A 13,936-nucleotide genomic window follows, 5' to 3' on the forward strand; every position below is an offset into this window, starting at 1 on the left:
AACGTGCAGGTTTGTTACATAGGTATACTTGTGCCATGTTGCTGTGCTGCACCCATCAACTCGTCAGCACCCATCAACTCGTCATTTACATCAGGTATAACTCCCAATGCAATCCCTCCCCCCTCCCCCCTCCCTGTGATAGGCCCCGGTGTGTGATGTTCCCCTTCCCCAGTCCAAGTGATCTCATTGTTCAGTTCCCACCTATAAGTGAGAACATGTGGTGTTTGGTTTTCTGTTCTTGTGATAGTTTGCTAAGAATGATGGTTTCCAGTTGCATCCATGTCCCTACAAAGGACACAAACTCATCCTTTTTTATGGCTGCATAGTATTCCATGGTGCATATGTGCCACATTTACTTAATCCAGTCTGTCACTGATGGACCTTTGGGTTGATTCCAAGTCTTTGCTATTGTGAATAGTGCCGCAATAAACATACATGTGCATGTGTCTTTATAGCAGCATGATTTATAATCCTTTGGGTATATACCCAGTAATGGGATGGCTGGGTCATATGGTACCATTCAGGACATAGGCATGGGCAAAGACTTCATGTCTAAAACACCAAAAGCAACGGCAGCAAAAGCCAAAATTGACAAATGGGATCTCATTAAACTAAAGAGCTTCTGCACAGCAAAAGAAACTACCATCAGAGTGAACAGGCAACCTACAGAATGGGAGAAAATTTTTGCAATCTACTCATCTGACAAAGGGCTAATATCCAGAACCTACAAAGAACTCAAACAAATTTACAAGAAAAAAACAAACAACCCCATCAAAAAGTGGGCAAAGGATATGAACAGACATTTCTCAAAAGAAGACATTCATACTGCCAACAGACACATGAAAAAATACTCATCATCACTGGCCATCAGAGAAATGCAAATCAAAACCACAATGAGGGACCATCTCACACCAGTTAGAATGGCGATCATTAAAAAGTCAGGAAACAACAGGTGCTGGAGAGGATGTGGAGAAATAGGAACACTTTTACACTGTTGGTGGGATTGTAAACTAGTTCAACCATTATGGAAAACAGTATGGCGATTCCTCAAGGATCTAGAACTAGATGTACCATATCGGCTTTTTAAAGCCTTCTCCACATATACACTGGCTTTGTCCCCGGATGCTGAAGCCCTCACACTCCGAGGAGAGAGCGAGCTGCTTAATTTTCAAGGCTGGGCTGGGAGAACGGGCATACAATTCTACGGAGTTATAACTGCCACTGCTCCTCTCTGCCACACGGTGGCACTGTTGAAGACTGGCTCTACCCAGTGATGCGCGTCCGCTGCTACAGAGCCTCTGCCCGCCTAAACCCAGGTAGAAATTTCCGTGGCTCCCAGAGCAAGGACTGCCCTATCTCCCAGGGTTGAGCTCAGCCACGCAGTTGCAGCTCTTCCTTCCTTGCACTCTCGTGCCGCTTACGCCCGCTTCCCCAAATGCTGCCCAGCCCCGAGGGATGCTGTTCAGGACTCCTGCCAACATTCACCACTTCTCAGATCCAGAATCCTTTTCTCTCTTCCCTCCCTCAGAATGGGGTACATAGTTAGATTTTAAACCTTCAAAACACAAAAGGTCTTATTACAGCCCTCTTTCCTGTACAACCTACACCAACATTTCCTAGGAAAGCTATCCTCAGTGACTCCTAGGTGCCCTTACCCAGCCCCAGCCTCCTATTCACTTTCCTGACTTCTTAGACAAGATACACTGAAAACAATTGAACTTTTTGTTAACAAAAAGTGTTAACAAAAAAGTCTCACAGCCATCATTATGAACATCACAGTTTGGTTTGGTTTGGTTTGGCGTGGTATTTTTTTAAGGTAAGTATACACGTGTCTTTTGTATTAGAAAAATTATAGATTCAGAGACATGATTTGACGATCCTATTGCAGAGCTAATATTTTGGGGAGATCCTTGATTTCTAACCCATCTCTGACTGGGAAGCACATGCTCTTTGCAGTTCACCATGTGGTCCCCCCACCTCCCTGCCTCACTGCCTCCCTACCCAGGACTCTCTGACATATGCCATCACTTCTCCTCCAATCTTACTCACTTCTTTTTTACATGCATATCTTTATGCTCCAGCTAAATTTAACTATGACCATTTCTCCAAAAACGAGCTATACTTTCCCATCTCTGTGCCTTTGCTCATGTTGTTCCTATTTTCCTAAATTGCCCCTTATTTTATCCCTGCCTTTTGAAAGCTTAACCATCCTTTGAGGCCCACCCACACACTAAATCCTTCTCCAGGTTTTTTATAATCCCTCTGACTGAATGTGATCTCTTCCTCCTTTGTATCTCCACAGCAATTTATGCATTATCTCTTTTAAAGTAATTTCATTCCTACATTGCAAACATTTGAGATGTTGACTTCAGTGAACATAGCATTTTATTTTTTTTTTCCTACAGCATTGAGAATAGCATCTTATACTTAGTAAGCATTTAGTAAATACATGTTGAATGGAATTTCATTGCCAAAAGCATCCTTGAACCTTTAGTAAAATTCTGCTAATCTAAGCTTGGTCCCTTTTAGCATACTCTAATTGCTTGAGGATTAAATTCAAAAGAGGAAATATAAAATAGGAAGAAAAGGAGGATATTGAAGTTTTGTATAGGTTGCAAAAGTCCCAAGTGGTTCTGAGAGCTAGGAATTTCTACTGATACATTCAGTGACCTCACGGCATAGAAGAAAATCATCCATGTTTGCAGTTGAGAAAGACAAAGGGGGAATTGGGGGAGGTAAAAATGGGGGTGTCATTTCATAGAGCTGATCACTCTCTCTTCTCTTGGTTCCCATCATGGCACTCTCACTTTGCTTTCCTGACATCCAACTGATTCCGATTCCCTCTCCTCAATCTCTTGATGCTGGAGTACCCCAGGACTTAGTTCCACCTCTTCTATTGTTCTCCATCTCTCTCCTTCTTCCTAAGAGGTTAACTTTGCCACATGAGCACCTTACAATCCACTAGAAAATGACTGATAAGGAGCACAGGTGGGGACTGGTCTTAAACATCATAACATATTTCCAGCTTCTGACATTGGCACAGGACTTGCAGGCTGTGAGTGACAGGTGGCAATGAGTGTATAAAATCAGAACTTTGGTTCACCTAGGTGTTTCTTTGGACATGTGATGATTTATAAGACTGGTAAATAAAATCAAGTGCATGTTTGAGAACTAGCCGTACCCAGTGATGTGTATCTGCTGCTGCAAAGAGCTTTTGCTGGTCTAGACCCATGTAAAGATTTCTTTTACCTGGAAAGAAAAGGATAAGTAGAAATGATACTGAACCAATGTCTTTCCTTTTGCTTTCCTTGATGGTAATCAGAAAACTCTGCGGACATTAGACCTCATAAGGCAAGTCGCTGTGTGCTTACACTTGCCAAATGTTTTGTTCTTTGGAGCCTTTTTAAGAATGGAAGAAAATAAAAAATGCAAGAGCCTTTTATGATCATTTATTGTACCGCTGCTAATTTGAAACCTGCCACTCATAACATGGGGAATGATGATTACTATACATATAGTACTATATACATAGAAATATATAGTAACATATATATTACCATATACATTTATATAGTATATATAATTATATTGTAATATATAGTATATATTGTTTTATATATAATATACTATATATTCCTATTTTCCTAAATTGCCCCTTATTTTATCCCTGCCTTTTGAAAGCTTAACCATCCTTTGAGATATATAATATATACACATTTATAAATATATACACATATATTTATACATATACATATATATACATATATTTGTAAATATACACACGTTTATACATTTATTAATTTACCATATACATTTATATATAGTATATATTGTTTTATACATAATATATATTATCTATTATATAACATACATAATATAGCATATTATATGTAAAACAATATATACTACATATAAATAGATATAGTAATATATATTACTATATATTCCTATATATAAAGCAATCATCATTCTCCATGTTATGAGTGGCAGGCTTCAAATTAACAGTGGCACAATAAATGATCATAAAAGGCTCTTGCATTTTTTATTTTCTTCCATTCTTAAAAAGGCTCCAAAGAACAAAACATTTGGGACGTGTAAGCACACAATGACTTGCCTTACGAGGTCTAATGTCTATGGAGTTTTCTGACTTTATATATATATATGTGCGTGTATATATATATATGACTATATATTTATATATATAGTACTGTATATAGTAATCATCATTTAATCATGATTCCACAATGAGAGAGAGAGAGAGTCTTCCTCTGTTGGCCAGGCTGGAGTGCAGTGGCACAATCACAGCCAACGCAGTCTCACCTGTACCTCCTGGACTCAAGCAATTCTCCCATCTCAGTCTCTCAAGAAGCTGGAACTACAGGTGCATGCCACCACACTCGGTTAATTTTTTAAAAATTTTTGTAGAGATAGGGTCTCCCTATATTGTCCAGGCTGGTCTCTAACTCCAGAACTCAAGCAATTCTCCCACCTTGGCCTTCCAGCGCTGGGATTACAAGCATGAACCACAGCATCTAGCCTTATATATTCTCCTACCATGGAAGTTAGTAGCTTTGTCTCTGGTAAAAAGTCTTTCCCCTAGGATACATACATGCTGGTGTGTGGATGTGTGTGTGTATTTGTGAGTATATAAGTCTATGTGTATGTGTAAGTGTATATGTATGCATGTGTATATGTATTCATGTGTGTATATGAGTGTGTGTGATGTGTGTGAAATTCTCTCCTTACCCAGTTCTACACACTGATGCTCTGACTGAATCAAATTGCATTCTCCAGAGGTAGCTGCTGAACTTCCTGATTTTCTTCTATATAAAATACCAAAACAACTTCCAAATAAATGGGTTGTTAAGTACCCTTCACTACTTTGGAGGGCTGTGCCTGATTTTCTTGCCACTGTGGGAATTTTACCAATAGTATTGAATAGAAGTCAAGTGTTTAAAAAATAAACAAAACTTACTTTCTAAAAACAACTTCACTTAAATCACTTTAGAAACTATCTTTAGAACCTGATACCTATAAAGAAAACATTTTTATTTAAATCTTCATAGGCGAATATGAGTCATCCAATTCGTAAACTCTTTCCTCTTATAATGAAACTTTGGTTAGTTCAGAACTTCTACTTCCTTGATAAATTGCCCTAACATGTCCTATATCTGCAGAATCTAAAATAGCTAGGTTTAGAAAGGAGGAATCTAAGCCACATTATCATGGCCAGTGGTCCCCAAACATTTTTAATTACATACCATATCAATAAAACATTTTAGCATTTGACTATATTCATGTATATTTATTTGTAAATTATATACATGTACTACTGTGTAGACTATCATATTACCTATATAGCAAAGTGGACATAAAATAATTTTAGAATCCAAATTAAAATAAATGTCACTATTTTAAATTTTTTATTTTTTAATGGCACAAAAAATCCTTTATTCTTCTCTTAGAAATTTTATTATCGATGGTAGTATTTTCATTGACAGCAGTGAATTGAATATATTTCATTTTTTGTAAAGTCTTGGTTTGTCTTCACGTTCTGAAAGCATGGTTTCAAATGTCTTTCTAGTCATAATGGCTTCACACTATCATTAATAAATAACTCAAGGCATAACGTATAATGACTAAGGCACATTGCTAATGAGACTGGATGTGAATCTCTATTAGTTTGTTAGGGCCACCTTAATAAAGAGCTAAGACTGAGTGACTTAAACAACAGAAACTTCTTTTCTCACTGTTCTAGAGGCGGGAAGTCCAAGATCAATCAAAGTGTTGGCATTGGCTTATTGTGAGCTGTTCCTGTGGGGGAAGGATGTGTTCCAGGTCTCTCTTCTTCGCTTGTGTATGTTTTTCGTCTGCCTGGGTCTTCCCATGTTCTTCCCTCTATTCATAGCTCTGTGTCCAAATTTCCTCTGTTATAAGGACACCAGTCATATTGGTAGAGCCCACCCTAATGATCTCATTTTAACTTAATTACCTCTGTAAAAACCTTATCTCTAGAAAAGGTCACATTCTGAGATACTGGAGGGTTAGAATTTCAAAATATGAATTGGGTGGGGTAGAGACACAGTTCAGCTCATAAGAAAATCCATATTTCAAATAGTTTTGTTTATAATGTTGAAGTGATGGGTCAATTTCTTGTCAGATGTGATCACCTCTGTCACGGACTTTGCATTATTATCTGATATTACCTTTATCACATGATTTCAATACAGAAATCATTTAAGACCCTTGCCCATTTCCCATGCTTATATATGTAAACTGTAAACCCTCTTAAGATACTGAAAGAAAAGGATGAATGACAGCACTGTTGTGCAGCTCCACCCCTCCCTCATAGTACCTTGACCATCTGAAATCTAGACCATTTGAGGGCACAACCAATTTCTTCATTGCATAAAGTTCTGATTCATCCTTTTTTATATTAATTCTAATATATGATAACTAATTTTATATTTAAATACTACACTTTATATTAGTTCTGATAGTTTATGCATACTATATATGTACTTAGTTATAATATATTCTTCCAGTGTGGCAATGGATTGTCTTGTGGGTGTGATCATCCTGTGTTGGAGACCTCTGATCCAGACCACACTTTCTAAAAACTACCTGCACATTTTCAAATTCAGACTGAAAAAGTTATTTATAAGAAGGGCCTGTGGCTGTGATGTAGGCTGTGAAATCTTGTTGCAGTCAAACCAAATCAAAAGGGCCCACAGACTTATGATACTCACTTTCTCTTTTCATTGCCTCCAATACATAGGTATTTAATTGTTCCCTGAGGTTTAAGGCAGTGGACTGAGAATAATACACGCTCCAGCTTTCATTAGTTCAATGGATGTTGATGTTCAAGTCATATTGTTTGGGGCATTTGTTGAAAATGTCATTCAGAAGATATCAACACTTTCTGAGTCATGGTTTGATTGAATTCATAGAATTATGTGATAGAAACCACATTCTTCACAAAAGTCACAAGGCTATAATGACGACAAGAGTTGAAAATGAAAGATGCCAAATATTCTGATCAATTCAATAAGGCAAAAAGACAAGCTAATTCACTCAGTGCTCCAGGCATTCAACTTCATAGAAGGAATGGAAATATTACATGTTTCCTAAAGAACTACAGAGGTAAAATCTCCTTTGTTTATAATGCATTTGGCCAAGTGTATTCTAGTTCTGGGGGCCTAAATAGGCCATCAAAAGAACAACATTGCAGAGGCCAAATTATATATTCAGAGGAAATTAACAGCCTGCCAAAAGGAAAGGAGACCTACCAAAAAGAACAAGACGGAACACCCTGTTGAGGTGGCTCTAAAATTCTCAGAGCTGGTCCTGCAACCATAATGCAAAAATAGTAACAAAAGCCAATTAAATGGAGAATGTTTGATGTTTTTCATCCTCCAAGTACATTCTAAACTGGCACAAAACAATTACTTTCTACAGTTCTGGGTAGAAAGGAAATAGCTCGGGTGAGCATTATGACGGTATCTAATCATGGTACAGCAAAAGTAGAACGAGTCTGGAGCCTTGGTCCTCTGTGACCTAGGGATACTTACCTCACATCCTGCCCCACCTCACTGATCTTAATTCCCAAACACACCATGCTTCTGGGTGTTTCTATGACTTGTAATGGTAGTTAGAAGCTAAGTTCATGTCTCTGCTCTATGTAGCTTAAACTGTCCTACTCAAGTCACTTTGAGTACCGCCTCTATTTCATTGCATATATTTCTACAATTGTCCATCTTATTACACCATGATGTTCTTATTTAAACACTAATCTCCCTTACTAGACTACAAGCTCATTAAGATCAGGGATCGTGTCTAATCTTTGTATTTCCAGTGCCAACACAGATACTGACATTTAATAAGTACTCAGTAAGTGTTTGGGGGACATAAAAAAATAACAACCTGTTCTACTGTTGAAAATGTTCAAAGTCCGTAGTGTTGTCATACACATGGTCTTATGGACCCCTCACAATAAATTCATTATCAATATTCTTGTTTTAAAGGTGGGAAAATTGTGATCAGAGAAGATAAATGATTTGCTCAAGGTTACACAGCTTTTAGGAGCAGAAGCAGGACTTTCACCTAGTTTCTGATGCCTAGATTAGTTAATATTTTTTCACCACCCTACAGCAAATTCATGCCTTCTTCTGAGAGAGAAAGAAGGAGGCACTCATGCCCAATAGTAAGGGAACCAGAGGCAATATTCTAGGTCTGTAAATGATAGAGTCAGGACCTGTGAGTTGCTTTCTTATACTGATAGAATACCTGGAAGGTTAGCCCACTATACAATGAGTTAATGGATAAATGAATGAACAAGCTGCCAGACTTCAAGACACAGACAGCAATTTTCATCCAACAATACAGCTCATCACTGGCTTCAGGTAAGGGCCTCAAATGTCCAGATGAGGCCTGAAGACTTTGAGGCTGATTCTGAGAGAAAGTACATGTGGGGTAAATCAGTTCTCATTACAATTGAGACTTTTGTCCCATAAAACAGGCACTGCATTAGATTAGTTCATCTTATGGTTAACTTTTTCCAGAAACTGCAAAGAAGCTAGGCATGTGTCCCTGTCTGCCCAGTGATCACTCCTATGCACTTCCCTTGGGATTCTGAACAGATTTTCTAGAGTAGGGGTACTAAGAGTTCTCAAAAAGAGAGGCTTTGGAAACAGATGGACTTGGGATGAAATCCTGGTTCCTCCCTCACTGCCTGTGTGGGGCTGGACAAGTTATTTAACCTCCGTGTGCCCCAGAGTCCTCGTTGGTAGAGTTGGGTTGATGCTAGCATCTATGTCATAGGTTTCTGTGAGAATTAAATGGGGCTGAAACATGATAATTCAACCAAGGTTTCTTAGTTTGGAGCCCTAGGACCTCTGAGGGTCCTCAGATTTTTCTCGAAATTCAAAAGGTCTGTAAGAATGTAACCTTGTGTTTTCATTTTCATAAAATAAATATTAATGCAACACAGCTGTGTCATCTGGATGAACCTGAGATTCTAATAGCTGCCTATGTATTTGTGTTCACAATCAGGTGTACACCAAACTGAGGGCAAATGCTGTTACCACTCATTGTGCAAGACTTTTGAGGTAATTTGTACATAGAAAAGTGATGGGAAAATTGAGTCATTATATGGCTCATGACAGTGTTGAAAATTCAAACATGCAAGCACCTGTACCTTTGCTAAGTGCCAGGCATATGTTGCTGATAAAGATGCAATAAACACTCTTTTGTTAAATTATACTTATTATTTTTCGGTATGGGGAGTGTGCATTCTAAATTGACCAATCTTCAGTAGTTTAAAATGACTTTATAATTAAAATAGCAAAATAGTAACAATTACAATTTAAATGATTACTAGCAATAATTAAGATTGTCATGAGTAAAAATAATTATACCAGCTCATCTTTCTATTAATATACCTTGCATTGACAATTTAAGTTCAACCAATATCTGCTTTTTAAACTGTCTTGAATTTGAATTATATTGGTTGTCATTTTGTTTATATATACATACACGTATCTACATCTATATATAGTTTTGTGGTTTTTTTTTGAGACAGGGTCTCACTCTGTCACCCAGGCGGGAGTGCAGTGGCACAACATCGGCCCACTGCAACCTCCTCTTCCTGGGCTCAAGCCAACCTCCCACCTCAGCCTCCAGAGGAGCTAGGACTATAGGCATATGCCACCATGCCCAGCTAATCTTTTGATTTTTTGTAAAGATAAGGTCTCACTATGTTTCCCAAGCTTGTCTCAAACTCCTAAGTTCAAGGGATCCACCTACCTCGGCTTCCCGAAGTACTAGGATTACAGGCATAAGCCACCATGCCCAGTTTATATTTAATTTGCAAATTTGTTTTAGTTTTTATGATTGTATAGCACACATGTAGTTTTATATTTTTACATATTTCAGAAATTTTATAATAAAAAGTAAGAAAGGTAATGTTGCAGATCTGCAAGAATGTATTTTCTTTAAAAGAGATTTGTATATACCCTAGATTACTCAAATTCAGACATTAAACCAGATTATCTCTTTCAAGTTGAAAACCCTCTGATGAAGAAGCTAATAAGTACAGGATACATTCAGAAGGAATAGGAACCAATGGGTGTCCTCAGATCATTATGAGACTTTTCATTATAATCATTCAACTTTTTTTTTTTTTTTTTTTTTTGAGACACCCAGGCTGGAGTGCAGTGGCATGATCTCAGCTCACTCCTCGACCTCCTGGGCTCAAGCAATCCTCCCACGTCAGCCTCCTGAGTAGCTGGGACTACAGGTATGCACCACCACACTCAGCTAATTTTGTTTTGTTTTTGATGGTGGTGGTGGTGGTGTTGGTGGTGGTGGTAGAGACAAGGATTGAGAGTGAGTTGCCTGGGTTGGTCTCAAACTATCCTCCCACCTCAGTCTCCCAAAGTGCTGGGATTACAGGCATAAGTCACCACATCAGCCCAAAATATTTTTTCTGTCTGCTTTCCTACAAGGAGAAAGTGAAGATGGCAGAGATATTCTAGTTGATCAAGAATGAAATGTTACCATGCAAATTCAAAACTATAAAGGGAGGCATCTCACACTTTGTATGGTTGTATCTCATCACTCAGAGGTGAGTAGACAGGGAAAGAGCTAGTAGTTACCATCTAGTCAAATAAGGACTGTCTTGTCCATGGAGGATTCATTACAAAACTGCTCTTAACATTTGTGAGCTACAAAGTCCACACATCTGAGTGGATTAACCCAGCAGTTTTGTTGTAGGAGCCCAGCTGGAAAGTGTTTCTAAGCGACTGATAGCAGCTCCTGTTTTCTTCAAGCCTAAACAATGACAAAGGCATTTCTTTTGAAAGTTCCGGGGAGGGTGGGAAGGGTACGGCTTTTTAAACCTGTAGTGTTCATTCCTAGGTTAGCATCCTCTTTGCTTCTATTGATGAGTGGCACCTCTCCCTTTCATTTAAATTCACTAGTTTGGTGATTATGTGGTTCCAGAGGAGAAGGCAGAAGTGATAGTGCAGCAGAGTTCCCACTCCTGTAACCCATGTGCCAAGTTACAATCTGATAGATTCATGTAATAGGTTTCTAAATTGTGGAGTCAGACACAAAAAGTCATCAGCAGATGGTGAAACTGTTTGGGCCAAGCTAAGGGAATAAGGCACCCTGAAGGGCACACTGCCTTGGACTGGCGCAACATCACACGTGCTTTCTTCCTTCTTTTAGTCCTAATGTGAATGGATCTTCTCAAGTACATGAAGTACTAGAGACCAGAGGAGGACATCTAACCCCAGACAGCAAAAATACAGGATGTGCACAGATGCTTGGTGGGAGAGATAAGACCGATAACCATGACAGTGACTCACTACAGCAATCTGTGCCTCTTTCGCAAACATTTGAACTCAAGGTTTAGATTGAGTGAGTTAATTGTAGATATAACTAGAAGTATAAAGACACAAAAAGACAATAATGACAGCTTGATATTGTGAACAGTTACTGGGTCCTGAGCAATGATTTAAACATGTTACAACCATTATCTCATTTGATCCTACAACAAGTCTATGAGGTAGGTAGTATTAGTATTCCCATTTTTCAAGATCTGGAAACCGAAGCCAAGAGAGATTAGGTAAAGTGCCTGATAGTACACATAATAAGCCAGAATTCTAACTCAAGTAATCTCATTCCAGGACTCCAACTAAGCCACTATGCTGGGAGCAGAGATGGGGAAGAATTGCTGAGTCATGATAAGAGAAGGCACTACAGGAAGAAACAGTGAACTCCTACAGCTGGACAAGCAATGAGTCAGCCTGGGTGGTCACTCCAGATGCTCCCAGACACATCCCAGTTTCTGGGATGCCTTGCTGTGAGTGGTTTGTCACATATGTCCTAGTTGTGCAACTGTTCCTGGGTTACTATGAAGCCTAATCTCATTTCCACAAGTATTCTTGTAATAAACCTTCTCCATTGCTTTGGATAAACTGTGGATAAACTCTCTTGCCTCCCAAAAGCCTAACCCTGGAGTAAACTGGAAATGATTCTCCAGCAGTGGTTCTCAAACTTTAGTGTACATCAGAATCACCTGGAGGTTTGTTAAACCAGATTGCTGGGCTCCACCCCCAGAGTTAGTGATTCACTAGGTCTGGGAGGGGCCCAAAAATGTCCATTTCTAACAAGATCCCTGGTGATGCTGATGCCACAGATGCAGGAACCATATTTTGAAAATGACTAATTTAGAGCCTCACTAACCCCAACATGGAGATGCCCAGAAACAGCGGCCTCAACTGGGAGCTTGTTAGAAATGCAGGGTCTCAGCACCCACACAGGCCTACTGAACCACACTCTGCATTTTAAAACCCCTAGGTGCTTTGTGTTCATGTAAAGTTAAAGAAGCACTGCTAGAAATATCAGGAAGACACACACACAGGCTAATTTAGCAGGTTGGGAGTATGGCCTGGGCATGGGGACTTCCCGGATCTCTCTATGTGATTCTAATGTGCAGCCAAGGTTGTGAACTGCTAACCTTTTGGTGACATACTGGCATTTTCTTTTTCCCCACATGAATGTACAGGATATGTACTTCTCAAGGAAAAAAAAGTGGTCACTATATGTATTAAACTGACAGAAGAGGAAAAATGGAAATAACATACGTCTTAGATCTCCATTTTGGCGAAGACAGGCTTCAGCTATAAGGAATCAAAGAATCAAATGAGACCAACGAAGTGAAATCATTTCTGAACCCGGTAAATATCACTGCAGCACTGATCTGCTGACCCAGCAGAGGAATCAGAAAGAACAATCTACTCATTCTAAATGAGTATTTACTCTCAATATGATGTGTTTCACTAGCCGCCTTTCCTCTAAAGCACTTTTTTCCCTTGCACTTTTTTTTCTAAGTATGTGTGTAGCTTTAGACAAATTATTCCAGTTCTCTGCACCTCAAGTTTATCAAATAAAAATCAAGAATAATCTCTAGCTCATAGTGTGTGGAGACTGAGTTGGATTCTCTATGAAGTGCCCAGCGCAGGCCTGGCCATCTAGTGAGAGCACAGTGTATGGTCTACGTGGGAGAACTCCTCAGTTCGGAACTTTAATGATTAGGTAGCTAATGATCTGTAATACCCTCCTTAGCACCTGTTAATCTCACTTTAATAAAGACAGTATGTCTGGCCTTTTACGGGAAGCCACAGATACTCCAGCTGGCAAGGTTGGAGGCAAGGCTAGATCTGGACCAAAGAGGCTGGTCAGCAAGTGCTTGGGAGCCAAGGACTGAAAACATTCATCAGAAATGTTTCCTGCAGCTTTAATGGCCTGTAGACTGGGCAGGAGGCAGCTCTCTAAATTTACTGAAGTCAGAAGTTCAGGATGGGAACCTGCTCAGAAAGGGTGGGGCACAGCATTTCAGGGGTTGTGGTCATCTCCAGGAGAGTGGAGTAGGTTGTGAAGAGGCGAGTACTTCTACAGAATCTCCAAAGCCATCATTTTGACATAGGAAATATGGAGGGGAAGGGATTGAGATGAAAAGTGAAACAACTCTTTCAAGTGTGTTTCCCCCACACTTCTCTCTTATCCTCCTCTGTCTGAGCTCTTCCATAGGTGGGTATTTTTAAAGATGCCTTTTCCAGCAGAAGTTTTGTAATACTTTAAAAACGCTCAGAGGCATTTTTCCAATTTGGAGTCAATATACTTTGTATACTGATGAGATACTGCAGTTAAGCAATTAGCTGTCTGCAACTAGTTAATTAAGAGATACTGCAGTACCTTGGCCTCAGGCATTAAGCAAGTCTAGCTGATAAGCTGGAAATTGGCAAATAAGAGGATTGACAAGACACAAGAGCATAATGCGACGCTCAGGAATTTGTTTTTCCAGTGGGTAAATGAGTGAGTGCCACCTAAAGTTGTACAGGCGCGTCTTTTAGAAAGCCCAAATGTTGTC

General features: G+C 39.2%; 1 long non-coding RNA gene across 1 annotated transcript; it reads left to right on the forward strand.

Moving 5' to 3' along the window:
* The first annotated feature begins 1,240 nt into the window (after positions 1-1,240).
* Positions 1,241-12,943, forward strand: LOC103886151. The gene is made up of 3 exons (XR_649593.4): positions 1,241-1,316; positions 11,691-11,866; positions 12,572-12,943. It is a non-coding gene; the product is annotated as an uncharacterized LOC103886151 (long non-coding RNA).
* The last annotated feature ends 993 nt before the right edge of the window (positions 12,944-13,936 follow it).

Source organism: Papio anubis, chromosome 7, assembly GCF_008728515.1.
Source record: "Papio anubis isolate 15944 chromosome 7, Panubis1.0, whole genome shotgun sequence".
NCBI lineage: Eukaryota > Metazoa > Chordata > Mammalia > Primates > Cercopithecidae > Papio > Papio anubis.